The 12,317-nt window shown below is 37.9% G+C and overlaps 2 long non-coding RNA genes across 2 annotated transcripts in view; both read left to right on the top strand.

Moving 5' to 3' along the window:
• The window catches only part of LOC134731412 (uncharacterized), a 48,328-nt gene extending 36,571 nt beyond the window's left edge, over nt 1–11,757 (top strand). The window contains exons 2-3 of the long non-coding RNA XR_010113639.1: nt 10,185–10,330; nt 11,665–11,757. This is a non-coding gene — a long non-coding RNA (uncharacterized lncRNA). The remainder of the gene's footprint in view (nt 1–10,184; nt 10,331–11,664) is intronic.
• Nucleotides 1,896–4,245, top strand: LOC134731411 (uncharacterized). Its single transcript, XR_010113637.1, has 3 exons — nt 1,896–1,916; nt 3,022–3,067; nt 3,917–4,245. It is a non-coding gene; the product is annotated as an uncharacterized lncRNA (long non-coding RNA).
• Nucleotides 11,758–12,317: the final 560 nt, after the last annotated feature.

The following is a 12,317-nucleotide window of genomic DNA, read 5'->3' as shown; positions in this document are numbered from 1 at the left end:
TTTCCAGAGTATATTTCTAGAACATCTTAGGCACCTGAAAAGAGACTGAGATGTTCAAATTGAATACTAGATGACAACATGGCAAGTTAAATGTGTCTCTTGTCCCCTGAAGTACACTTCAGGACTTGGTGACTGATTGCACAAGGGGTACAAAGAAGAAGGAAGAAACAAAATTGATTAGAAACCTGTGTGATTGAGAGTGTGGGTAAGGAGGAGCCACAAATGGGAAGTAGGGTAAGAAGTATTTGAAAAGGTAATAGAACAAAAATGTGGCAGTGTCAAAAAAGTTACTGTTACAAAGAATGTAAAATGAGTGATAAACAGCACTGAAAAATGCGAGGGTTTAGAAGGAATAGAATTTAGAAACAGCTTGCACTTGCCAATTGTGAGCCCACAGTTAACCTTTGAAAGAGCTTCTGTAGATAAAAGAAGTGAATGAAAGTAAGACAATAACAAACAGAATAGAAATGGAGAGGAAAAGAGAGAGAGGGAGGATGAGTGTAAGAGAGAAGAAGAGGGATTCAGAAAAAAGTCCCAGGGATTATGGGATGGGAAGGAACAAATGAACAAATTGATCAATTAGATAACAAAGACGGACAAATAAAAATAGAGAAATAACAATGCAATGATATTTTAAAAAGGGAAATAGGAAATTAAGGGAGCGAAAATGAGGTTATTTAAATTTCATAGGTGGATTAGGTCATCTAGTAAGACTGAAGAGTGTGGGATGTTGGGAAACTGAAGATTCCAGAGCATTTGGGGAATATGTGCTATGATAGAACTGACTAGACTATATGTCTGTGAAGTATCAGTTACTATTTTACAGAGTGTATTTGCTTTAGAACACATAAACATATCTTCAAAACTTCTAGTTACAGAGCTACTTCTGGTCACCCTTGACAGTCTGGTAACTTGGCAAAGACAGATGAAAGAAAATGAAATGCAAGAATTCACTAAGATGGCTGATGATGGGGTTCGGGTTTGGTAGTAAGTAAATGAACTCAGAAATAAACTGATGTCCTGGAATGAGAGGAAGTTGACGTACTGGAGGCCATCAATCATTTAAATAACTATAAATTGCTTCTACAGTGCAGAAGTAACATGCTTAGGAATTGGGGGAGCAATAATGCATAAGATGTGCTCTTTTCACACAGTCACAATTTGGTGAAGGGTGCGGCCACCCATAAAAGCAGAGAGATTCAGTAGCAGTGAGGAACTGGGAGGACAAAAAAGACAGGACATGGTGGTAATAGAGAAGAAGCTTACAGTCAGATGTCTGAAAAAAGTAGCAGAAATGGTAAGCAGATTTTTAGGTCTTTGTTGTAATTGCATACTTAGTATTTCATAACTAGTATATGTATCAAAACAAGAGTTGGGGCAGGGATGGAAAGAGGAGTGGCTTGGCTTAAGAAACCAATGCTCTCTTTTTAGTGTTGTTCTTGTGACCACAAAGGAATTGGCTCCAAGTCATTTGTGGCATTCTTGTTACTTCTACTTTAAACTGAATTATGATCCAATGTCAAGTCCTGAATCCATAAATCTGGCCTGACGTTTCATGTGCTCCTAATAGATGGTGCTGGAAAAGCAGTTTCTGACCTAAGCTCCATAAAGGAAATGAGGAAAATGCAGAGAAGGCTTCAGGCTAATCTCTAAAGCTATTTGAGGCCTATTCCAGAAGTCTTCCTCAATTCATCTCATTAGGTAATCTAAAGAACCGTCACTTCTTTGTGATACACAAAGTTCTTAATCCACATTAGACGTTCATAATACATGCAGTAACATTACTATGCCTGTAGAATCTCATCTGGAATTATTGGAAAGTAAATAGTTAAACTGATTATATGACATCATAGAGCCAGTGTTCTTCCTCACTGTTTGTGGTACCATTTGAAGCATTCCACTTGATTTTCAGAAAGGTAAATTTAGACTCATCAGCTTGGATGTGGACAAAGTTTAAAGGCAAGCTAGGGTTACAAACTCAAATATCTATGAATGTCTAACAACTAGTAGAAATGAGTGAGTCTGGCCAAGTGTGAGAAGACAAGAGCAGAAGCTGAATGTGAATACTGCCAGCCTCTGAGTCCCACTGATGTCAGGGAGGTTAGGAACTGCAGCAAACTGGACGCAGTCCTGGGGCAGCTGCTGCTCTGTATTAGCCTATTGTTGTGATGGGGAATGCCAATCTGGTGTTGCCAGATCTTCCAATTTTTGTTCTAGAGTGGCCAGAAAACTGGATTTTTGTAGAAAAGTACTGATTTTAAACATTAAGCCTTTAAGTGGTCAGTCTGTGTTCCCTGTTTTAGAATTCACTTCTCAAATGGGTGTTTGGATACTGCACAGCCACAGCCTAAAGCACGCATGTGCACAGTCAGGTTACCTTAAACCAGTCTTGGACAGGCAGCATGGAAGAACAATCAGACAAAAAGGATTGTTGCTTTTTTTTAATGTTGTTTTTTAGTCTCTTCTACTTAAGAAAATGTCTCGGTGTATTGTATAAAGCCTCTTGAGATGCATAGATAAATTATAGGAAGGCTCAGCTCCAAACATGTAACAAAGACAGGTAATTTCTGTATTCATAAGCTGTCTAGAATCAGCACCTCTCTGGTATTGTTTTCTCCTGTTACCTTGGTTTCCATTCTGAGAATTAGCAGCATTCAACACCTCCCTCCTATTCATCTTCGAAGAGGAGGGGAATCACACTCCTCTGCAAGAGAAGAAGAGTTTGTACAATGCACTACAAAATTCAGTCCACCCCTTGGCCTCCAGGAGAAGATTAAAAATGTTGACTCCTTAAGCTTGGCCACCCTTCAGGCTTTTCTAGTTCAGTCTCCTTATATATTAGATAAACAGAATTGAGGGGTGAGACATTTTAGTACGTAGATTATTGGATGTCAATGACCAGACTCATATGTAATCAAATTAACACTGCCGAGGCTTCTGAAATCATATGCTCCTAGATAGAGTCACATTTGGACTAGGACTCAAGTTTTCTGACTGGTGCTTTTTCTATTGTATTGGTAGAATGCCCAGATGAGGCTGCTCAGCCTAGCCTAAGCACTGGATCCATGTAAGTTGAAAATAACAGAACAACAAAACTCAAAAAGAGTTAAAAAATAAAAGGGGTTTATTGACTTCCCAATCTAAAATGTCCAGAGGTAGGATGGGCTTCAGGAAGGATTTAGTCAAGTCTTAGCTTCATTTCCTCTACCACCATCATAACCAATACTTAAATTGTGTTTATATGGGACAGGTGCTATTCTAAGCACACCCTTATGAGGTAGATATAATTAACTACATTTTCATACATGAGAAAACTGAGGCACTGGGTTTAAATATCTGTCCCAGGTTTGCATTTTAGAGTCGGGATACAAACTCAGACTGCTGACTCCAGAGCCCTTGCTCTTAACCTCTGTACAGATTCTGATTAAATGGACTAGGAAATGGCTTAGGGATCTGTGACTAAAAAATACTTCCCAAAGGTTGCAATGCACATCCAGACTTAGAAAAACAAATCTGCTACGCAGTTGGCTAAGGGTACCATCCATGTTTAAAAAAAAAAAAAAAAAATCCCGAGGTTCACTGCAAAGAAACACTATGGTGGAATTTAGTCCCAAATTCTTCTCTGCAATGCTTACATCCCAATGGAGAAGAGAAGTAAACAGTATCTACTGATGAAAGAAAATTCGGGATGGAACTGCTGAGCACTGCTGAACACAAAAGCTTGCCACTGCAGGGCCCCTTAGCCTGAAGAACCCAAATATTACAGTCACAGTATGTCTTCAGGGTGTTTATTACCTAGGTATTATAATTCTTGTGTGATGGCAGTCAGAGACTGATTATAATCAGGCGAGAGAGAAGAACTTCCTGGGGACACAGTGCTTCACTATAGATTCCCTACCTCTAATTCTCAATACAGAAATCCTTGCAAGAGTACTTTCATGGATGTCAGTGACAACAATTAAGCTTGAAGAGCATGAGAAGACATTTTAATCAGAAGCTGATTAAGAACAATGGGGGCATATGTATCATTGATTGTGTCTGAAGTACTCTGACTGATCTGGAAGATTATTCCATTAATATATGGATGTAAACAGACACCAACATTTTCTCAGGATGAGGCAACTTCACTTTGAAGTTTCCACCTCCAAATCTGGCATTTATTTATTAGACGACAAATAAAAATGAGCAACATTTACCTACCTAGGGAAGACATCTGGTGCTGGTTTCTTGTCTTTGGGTAGGACAAGCATCAAGTATAAGAAATAAGGTGATAGGAGTCAATAAACCAGAATATTTTTCATATTTGACTATTAATTGTTGCTCCATTATAAAATGAGACTAGAAATATGTCTGGCCCTAAACAAAAGGGCATAGATGTTATGAGTAATAGTAGTATCTAAGAGAATATCTTGAGCTCTTCATAAAAGAAAACAAACAAACAAAAAAAGCCCGCAAAGTATCAAGCAAAGCATTATGGGTAGTTTTCACTTTCAGATAGTATGTGGCACGTTACAAATACAATGTGGTGTTTTCAGGGTAAAGGAAATTCTCCTCCTAGCTTCCTTATCTAATCTCCACCTAAATCAAGCATCAGCCCATTGCTCCGCCACTTACCAACACTGTTGGGTACTGTTTTTTGTATAAATAAGCTTGAAATGTTTTTAGTTCATATCCTTGACTCTTGCTGATTAATAGTGCTTGCTTTGTGGCCTCACTATCCGTGGCCATGTCCCACAAAGGAGCCCTCCAGGGAATTTTATTCTGCTTTATTCTGTTGGTAACAGAGCAGAGAAATCCTCATCACGTAAGGAGTGAACTTTCCATATGGAGAACTCTATCATATGATTTTAGACCAGCTTCCCAGCGTTTTCTTCCAGTTCCTTCCCAAGTGAGCACTGAAGTATGTGTCAGGCAATCTGGGTTGTAATCTTAGCTATGCCAGTATCTCCCACTATAAGCTATTTAAACTCCTCTGAGCTTCAGTTGTCTTTCTTCACAAAACGAAATATAAATGAGATGATCTCTTAGTGTTTTCCAAAGTCGAAGTTGTTTGGATACTATTTATCTTTCCTTCTGGCTTGTCTGTCTCTTCTTTAGTCCATGACTGTCATACTCATTTGGTTTCCATGTCTTGCCAACTTGTTTTTGCCCAAATAGTAACTTCTTCTCTCATGCTCCTTGACTTAATAGTCTAACCATCTTTTATAGTTCTTCTTCAATCCCAATTCTTTTAAATACCCTTCCCACAGTGTGTGTGTGTGTGTGTGTGTAGAGAAGATGCTTGTTGGACCATATATCAGGGATGTAAAGATGACTGAGACAGACTTGGCTCTGTCCTTCATGAAGCTACAGACTAATTGATAATAGCTAACATTTTTTGAGATATAGTATCTTCACTTTTTAATTGAGAAAACTTGAGGCCCAGAAGTTGAATAAATTTCCTAAGGTCCCAGAGCTAACAAGCAGCAGAATCCAACCACTGTACATTACAACCACTTTTCTTAACTATCATGCTACATAGCCAGCACACCATGAAAAAGATGTAGCAAAGTGCTGATACTTCTGATTCTTGTGACATGACCGACATTGGCCCCTAAGCTGTTTCCTTCTGAGTCTGGCAGTCACATAATCACTGGCAACACAGTTTTCTAGGCATCTACTTCCAGTTGATACGAGTGGCACTTAAGGTAAAACTTTCGGTATTTGCTATCTTAGCTGATGTTTTTTTTTCCCAGAACTTCAAGTCATTTATTAAACAATTCAATGGTATTTAATCATTTATTTCATTTTATTTTTATTTCTATTATAAGATACATCTTCAACTATTTTTAGCTCCCACACGGACAGGGACACTTTCTTTAATAGATCTGTTTCGTGTAACATTGTTGACATGGGTTGTGCATTAGTCTGTTCTTACACTGCTAATAATGGCATACTCAAGACTGTAATTTATAAAGGAAAAAGATTTAATTGACTCACAGTTCCACACGGCTGGGGAGGCCTCACAATCATGGCTGAAGGCAAATGAGGAGCAAAGTCATATCTTACATGGCAGCAGGCAAGAGGGTTTATGTAGAGAAACTCCCCTTTATAAAACCGTCAGATCTCATGAGACTTACTTTCATGAGAACAGCACAGGAAAGACCCACCCCCAAGATTCAATTACCTCCCACTGGATCTCTCCCATGACACATGGGAATTAGGGGGGTTACAATTAAATATGAGATTTGGGTGGGGACACAGCCAAACCATATCAGGTTGTAAGGGCACAGTTAGCAGTGTGCAGGAAAGCACAGTGAGGAGGAGTAATTGAATGAGTGAATGAATGGATGCGTTTGTGCTGCTTTCATGGTGTTAATAAGTAATACCCGAAGGAAAGTTTTCTGCATGGGACCCAAGTCTCTAACTTCTGAGTTGGACAATCATTATATTTTTTCCGGTTCTCTGAGCATTATAGATGTGTGGGAGGATATGTTTTTAGGATTTATTGAGGAATGAGAAAGAAGACTTTGTCTTCTAACCAGTTGAATGTCACACAACAAAAAAAAACCTGATGTGTGTCATTAAACAACTCTAGAAAAGTCTACAAGGATATAGGGAGAAAATCTTTCCTGACACCATTTCCTCCCCTACATGAGACTGATTTAAGCTCCATTTCTGGTGCTCCCATGCTCCCCAGTGAATACTCAGCATCTACATTGCCTCATTTATCTTTGTGCCCCCAGCATCCAGGAGTATCTGACACTTCGGTAAATATTTGTGCATGAATGACTGTATATTCCTGTAACTTCAGGGGCTTTGGATGTGGGCTGGGGTAGGAGTTTTCTCACCACTTGATTATTAATGCTATGGATTTCTTAATAACTTTTAAAAAGTGTTTTTCTTTTCACAGTGAAAGATGAAAGGAAAGATAAAAAGGTTTTGGACAGGGGCAACATTTGGTGAGGACACAGTTACACAAACATATAAATGACTCGAACTCTTGCTAGAAATACAAGTATGCAAAAGGACAAAAATAATATTGGAGACATTTAAAATATAGAATGAGGTACTCTGGAAGTAGGGATATTTACTGAATTAGTAGAGTGGAGGCCCTGAAGATTATAAGAATAGTTAACATATATTAAGCTCTCGAGTGTCATTATTATTCTAAGTCATATTTCATGGATTAACTCTCCATATCCTTATGGGTTAAGTAATTGTGTAATTCCCACTTTATAGATGATGAGCTTGGAGCATGAAAGATTGAGCAATACATCCCAAATCACAAAGCCAGAAAGTCTTCAAGTAGAGTTTCAAATCCAGATTACCTGCCTCCAGCCCACGCCCTTCACCACTGTGCTGTCCTGTTGTAGAAGATGAGCTGTTCCTGCTTAATTCTGCCTAAAGCCAGCCCTAAAATAGTTCCATCTGATAAATCCAAGGTTTCTATTTCTAATATAATATGAAGACGTGCTCTGCTTTACAATTATTCTTTTACTATTGTTCCTAATTATTCTGTTTATGTTTACTTGGAATGCCTGGGGGATTCAATAAAGATACTCCAATACATGTGCACAATCCTGAAGAAATCAATAGATGGAATGAAAATGAAGTGAGATGTAAGCAGGCTTTCTATATCGAAATCATATTGTTCGCTGGAGACTGTGCCATTCTGCTTCTTCGGGAAAACAAGCAGCCTTGTGCTTCTGTGTGTTAGGAAAACAGAAGTCCTGGTCTAGAAAGCTGTTCTAATCAACCAGTAGCTGCAAGCTATATTACTGAACTTTGTGTTACAAGCGATGGTGGGTGCATTGTGACACATCATAGTTTTCATCTGATGATCTCAATCTGCTTAGAGTATAATAGTTTCTCTCAACCTTTACCATCTTAAGCACCACTAAGAGATTGAATCATCACAGGGAGGCCAAATGGAATGCATGCAATAGATTGTATAATGGGATGGTTTTTTTCTGTTATATAATGTAACAATCATGCCAAATAAAAAATGCTTGGTGTTGCTCTAAGACATATATTTATGCTAGAGCCCCCACATGGGCTAAGGTCACTGCAGGATAAGCAAAGCAGGCAGCTGTCTAAGGGATCCGTCTGTGGAATATGATTTTAGGCCTTTTTCCCCCTTTCCCAAGAACTATCTCCCCTTAATATTTATGCATTTATTCTGTCAACCAGAACTCATTGAGTACCTGTTATGGACCAGACACTTATATTAGAGTTGCAGAGTTATACATGAGCTAGTTTTTAATTGTAATAAGGTGTGATGAAAGCTATATTAGGAGGTGCAGACTGTCCCAGGATCCCGGCATGTCATACAAGGCCTTTGCCTTTAGATGCAGCTAGCTTTGTCTTCCTTGCCTCCTCCCAATTCAACCTAGTTTTGCCACATTGAAATTCTGGAGGTATCATTAAAAAGCCAGTTTTCACATACCATGATTTCTACAAGCTTCTTCCTTTACTTGAAATGATAGCCCCCATCTCTTCTGTTTGATGAACTCTTATCCAACAATACAGATTTAGTTGAAATGCAGCCTCCTTTTTGAAACATTCTCTGATTTTTCCACCTTTTTCTCCTTCCTGTCTGTCAACCTGCCTTTTTTAAAACTCCAAAGCATTTTGTTTCTCTCTATGGCATTTTTTATTATATGTCACAAGATATAACCCTGTAGACAATTTTTTACTTTTATTGGTTTATAAACTCTTTAGAGCAGAGATCATGTATTTCTTCCTTTCCAGCATTTATTGTAGAAAATTGCATACTGTTCGATAAATGCTTTCTAATTAACATAGTGAATGAATTGAAAAATAAATACCACTTGCTTAGGAGCTATTGTGAAATTTACATATTTCATAACATTTAATTTTTTAGAATTCTGCAAGATAAATATTATCCTCACCATTTTGCAAATGAGGAAACAAAAATGTTGATAGGCTAAATGAGTTGTTCAAAGCTACACAGCTTGGAAATGGTGAATTTGTCTGGTTTCAGTGGCCATCTTCTATTTTACTATCCTGCAGAGAATAAATGAGAATGGTTGTGTAATTATATAAAGGGTCCCTTTGTTCTTGCTACTCAAAATGTATTGGACAGATCAGCAGCATTGAAATTACATGGAAGCTTGTGAAAATGCAGAATCTTAGGCCCTAGTTTACATCTATTGAATAAGAATTTGCATATCTAACATGACTTTCAGATTATTCTTAACATTACAGATTAAGAAGTATCTATCAGGTTTTTCCTAGATTTAGCTTGTGACCTAGCCTTTATAAGACTTCCTAGTCTATACAGCTCATCTCAGATACACAGAATATTCATGCTAATTATTACATCCATCCAATAAGCAGAAGGAAGCCCACAGTTGTCAGTGAGGGTCTGTCCTGGATCCTGGAAGACTAGTAAGACCTTACCTAACTTTCTAGTATCCTTCCTTCCTTGTTTTTCCATTCATCTCCCTGAATCATCCTTTGAGAGAAGAGGGCTAAGTAATGCAAAAAACAGAACACCTTTAACTTACTCACAAATGTGAAAATACTCCAAGTACTTTTCACTAGGATTATTTGATTATGAGGAATAAAGTATTACTTAAGCTAGCTAAAGAAAAGCCAGCTTAAGAATACATATGGAGGGCCGGGCACAGTGGCTCACGCCTGTAATCCCAGCACTTTGGGAGGCCGAGGTGGGCGGATCACGAGGTCAGGAGATCGAGACCATCCTGACTAACACGGTGAAACCCCGTCTCTACTAAAAATACAAAAAATTAGCTGGGCGTGGTGGCGGGCGCCTGTAGTCCCAGCTACTTGGGAGGCTGAGGCAGGACAATGGCTTGAAACCGGGAGGCAGAGCTTGCAGTGAGCCGAGATTGTGCCACTGCACTCCCGCCTGGGCAACAGAGCAAGACTCCATCTCAAAAAATAAAAAAAAAAAAAAAAAAAGAATACATATGGAGTAGTTTCAGTAGTGGGCTTTCATAGATATCAAAGTAGATGATTAGTAACAGGACTGGCCCTCAAGGAAATGGATCTAAACTCAAGGTCATTTAAGAATTTTAGGAGTTTTAGGGTCTTCTCTTAGTGATTTACCATTAATAGATTTCAACTACCACATCTCTGTCCTCACCACCATCACCACTGTGTGCTCCTCTGTCATTTCCTCTTCTCACCATAATTTTTTTTTTCTTTTCATGCAGGTTCTAAAGATTGACACTGTGAGTGGCTATTTTCATATATTTTGTGAGGCCACATGGATCCTAGATCATTGGGTAGTAGTATATGAGTTGTGAAAAAAACTTTTGTGGTCAAATTGCTATTTCCAGTTCCATACCCATGGTTTGAGGTATATCATCATTTCTTTTATAAATATCCTTTTAGCTTCTCAAGAGACTTGAGAAGATCAGTTTCCTTTAAAAGGATTACATATAGATCACACTGTGAAACATGTCTAGGGTAAAAAGGAATGAAATAAGTTAACTTTTTCCAAGTCAGTGTTGAAGAACTAGCTAGCTTATTATATACTCTGTAGATGTGACTAATTGTTAAAATTCTGCAAGATATGGTGTTACATTAAGAGATAAAACATAGGTTACAATGTCCCATTGGCTTAATTTTTTAATCGAGTAGTAATTGAGTACCTACTACTAGTCAGATATTCTGTAATCTGCAATTATAGGGATGCAAAAAACATAGCTGAGTCCTTCAGGAGTGTTATAATTTAGTGGTCACAGCTGTACAAGGAAATTTTTCCAAGATTTTTGTCAACTAAAAAAAAAAACGTGCATAGCCCATGAGCCTAAGATGTGGCTTTTGTGTGTATTGCTACTCTTGTTCAATTTTATTCAAAATTTTGTGTAGTGAAGTTAACATTAATTTGCTGCTAAGATAATTGTCTTCACTGATCCAAGCAATATGGAAGGAGGCAAGAATGAGTAACTCTAGCTTATGCCTGAAAAACATTTAAAGAATATTGAAAGACTAAGAACTAAATACACAATTTCTTGGTGGCTATTTTAGGGGCTGTCATAAATGTTAGGTCTAGAGTATTGCCTTACCCATGGATAAGGAGGGCACATAATGTAAAAATAATAGTGCTCTGTTATGTCAGCTCTTTGGAAGTATCTATTCTAAGAAATGTTTGGAGTAAGGTTTATTTGTAATGAATATTAGTCCATTTTATTCCAATATACAAAGTCAAGACAACTTTGTAACTCAGTTACAATCGAGGGAGACATGATATGAGTCCTTGCATGTGTATGCATCATGTATGAGCCCAATATTTACCCTGCCCAAAGTACTAGGTTTCAAAGATTATCACGATCCTGTGGTGATTTCCTATTTCCAGGTAGGGTGAGTTAGCTGAGACAGTTATACTTATTCAAAGTCTATTTTCTAGCATGGCTAGGGCTTGGTGACAATTGAGCTATAGAGAATATTAAATATTGCTAGACCAATTATACCATAATAACAGAGTATTATGCTGCTACATATTTTCAGGGAAAGTATTAAAAGCACTCCAAGAAAAGAATGATTAGAACTGTGTGATAGGTGAAAAGAAATGTCTGGTAAAACCTTTTCTAGGATTCTTCTAGATGTCTTCTATGTTAGAGAAGAATTAAGCGTATACTAAATATATAGGCATGGGTTGTTCTTATTTTTGCTTTCTCTTCCATCCAGTTGATTAGGAGCAATTACCAGCACAGAATATTCTTCACAGAGCTCCAGAGAACATAAGGAAAGTATTAGAGTCTGCTCTTGACTTCTTTTTCTCAACATTAGAATTATTTTTCTTCTTTTCTTTTTTTTTTCTCTGGTGGGTGGCTTTGTAAGGAAGAATCTTGGGGCCTTGTGGCACCTCAGCAGGGATGAGAAATTGATGTACTCAGTGATTGGTTTTTAGTTTATTCTTTCAAAGAAAGCTTATGCACTGTTTCTGCTCCTATATCACCACATTTGTGTCAAATTTGCCCAACATGCTTACTGCTTTCTTGGTCCAATGTAAATGGCAGTTCATTCTGGCATATGGGCCCAGACAATGGAAGCTGCTTTGGGAATTAGACTTCAGGGCACTAATTTAGATCTCATGAAGAAACAGGAACGAAAGCCACCAGTATACAATAAATATTTTGTTTGGATTGTTTTCATTAGGTAGGTTAATTTAAATGCATATTCCTCATTCCTGTCTAGTTTTATGTTACTCTACATATTATATGTCATAAATAATAGAAACAGTTAACAAACAGTAAACTTCCAAATTGGTCCATTAAAGTAGCAGTGAATATGCAGAGGGGTGCCAAGAAGTAGGGATGGAAGATTTTTGCCATTGTCTA

The sequence above is a fragment of the Symphalangus syndactylus genome, chromosome 9 (assembly GCF_028878055.3).
Source record: "Symphalangus syndactylus isolate Jambi chromosome 9, NHGRI_mSymSyn1-v2.1_pri, whole genome shotgun sequence".
Classification (NCBI taxonomy): Eukaryota; Metazoa; Chordata; class Mammalia; order Primates; family Hylobatidae; genus Symphalangus; species Symphalangus syndactylus.
The sequence above is the reverse complement of the archived record's forward strand: the minus strand, read 5'-3'. Positions and strand labels throughout refer to the sequence as shown.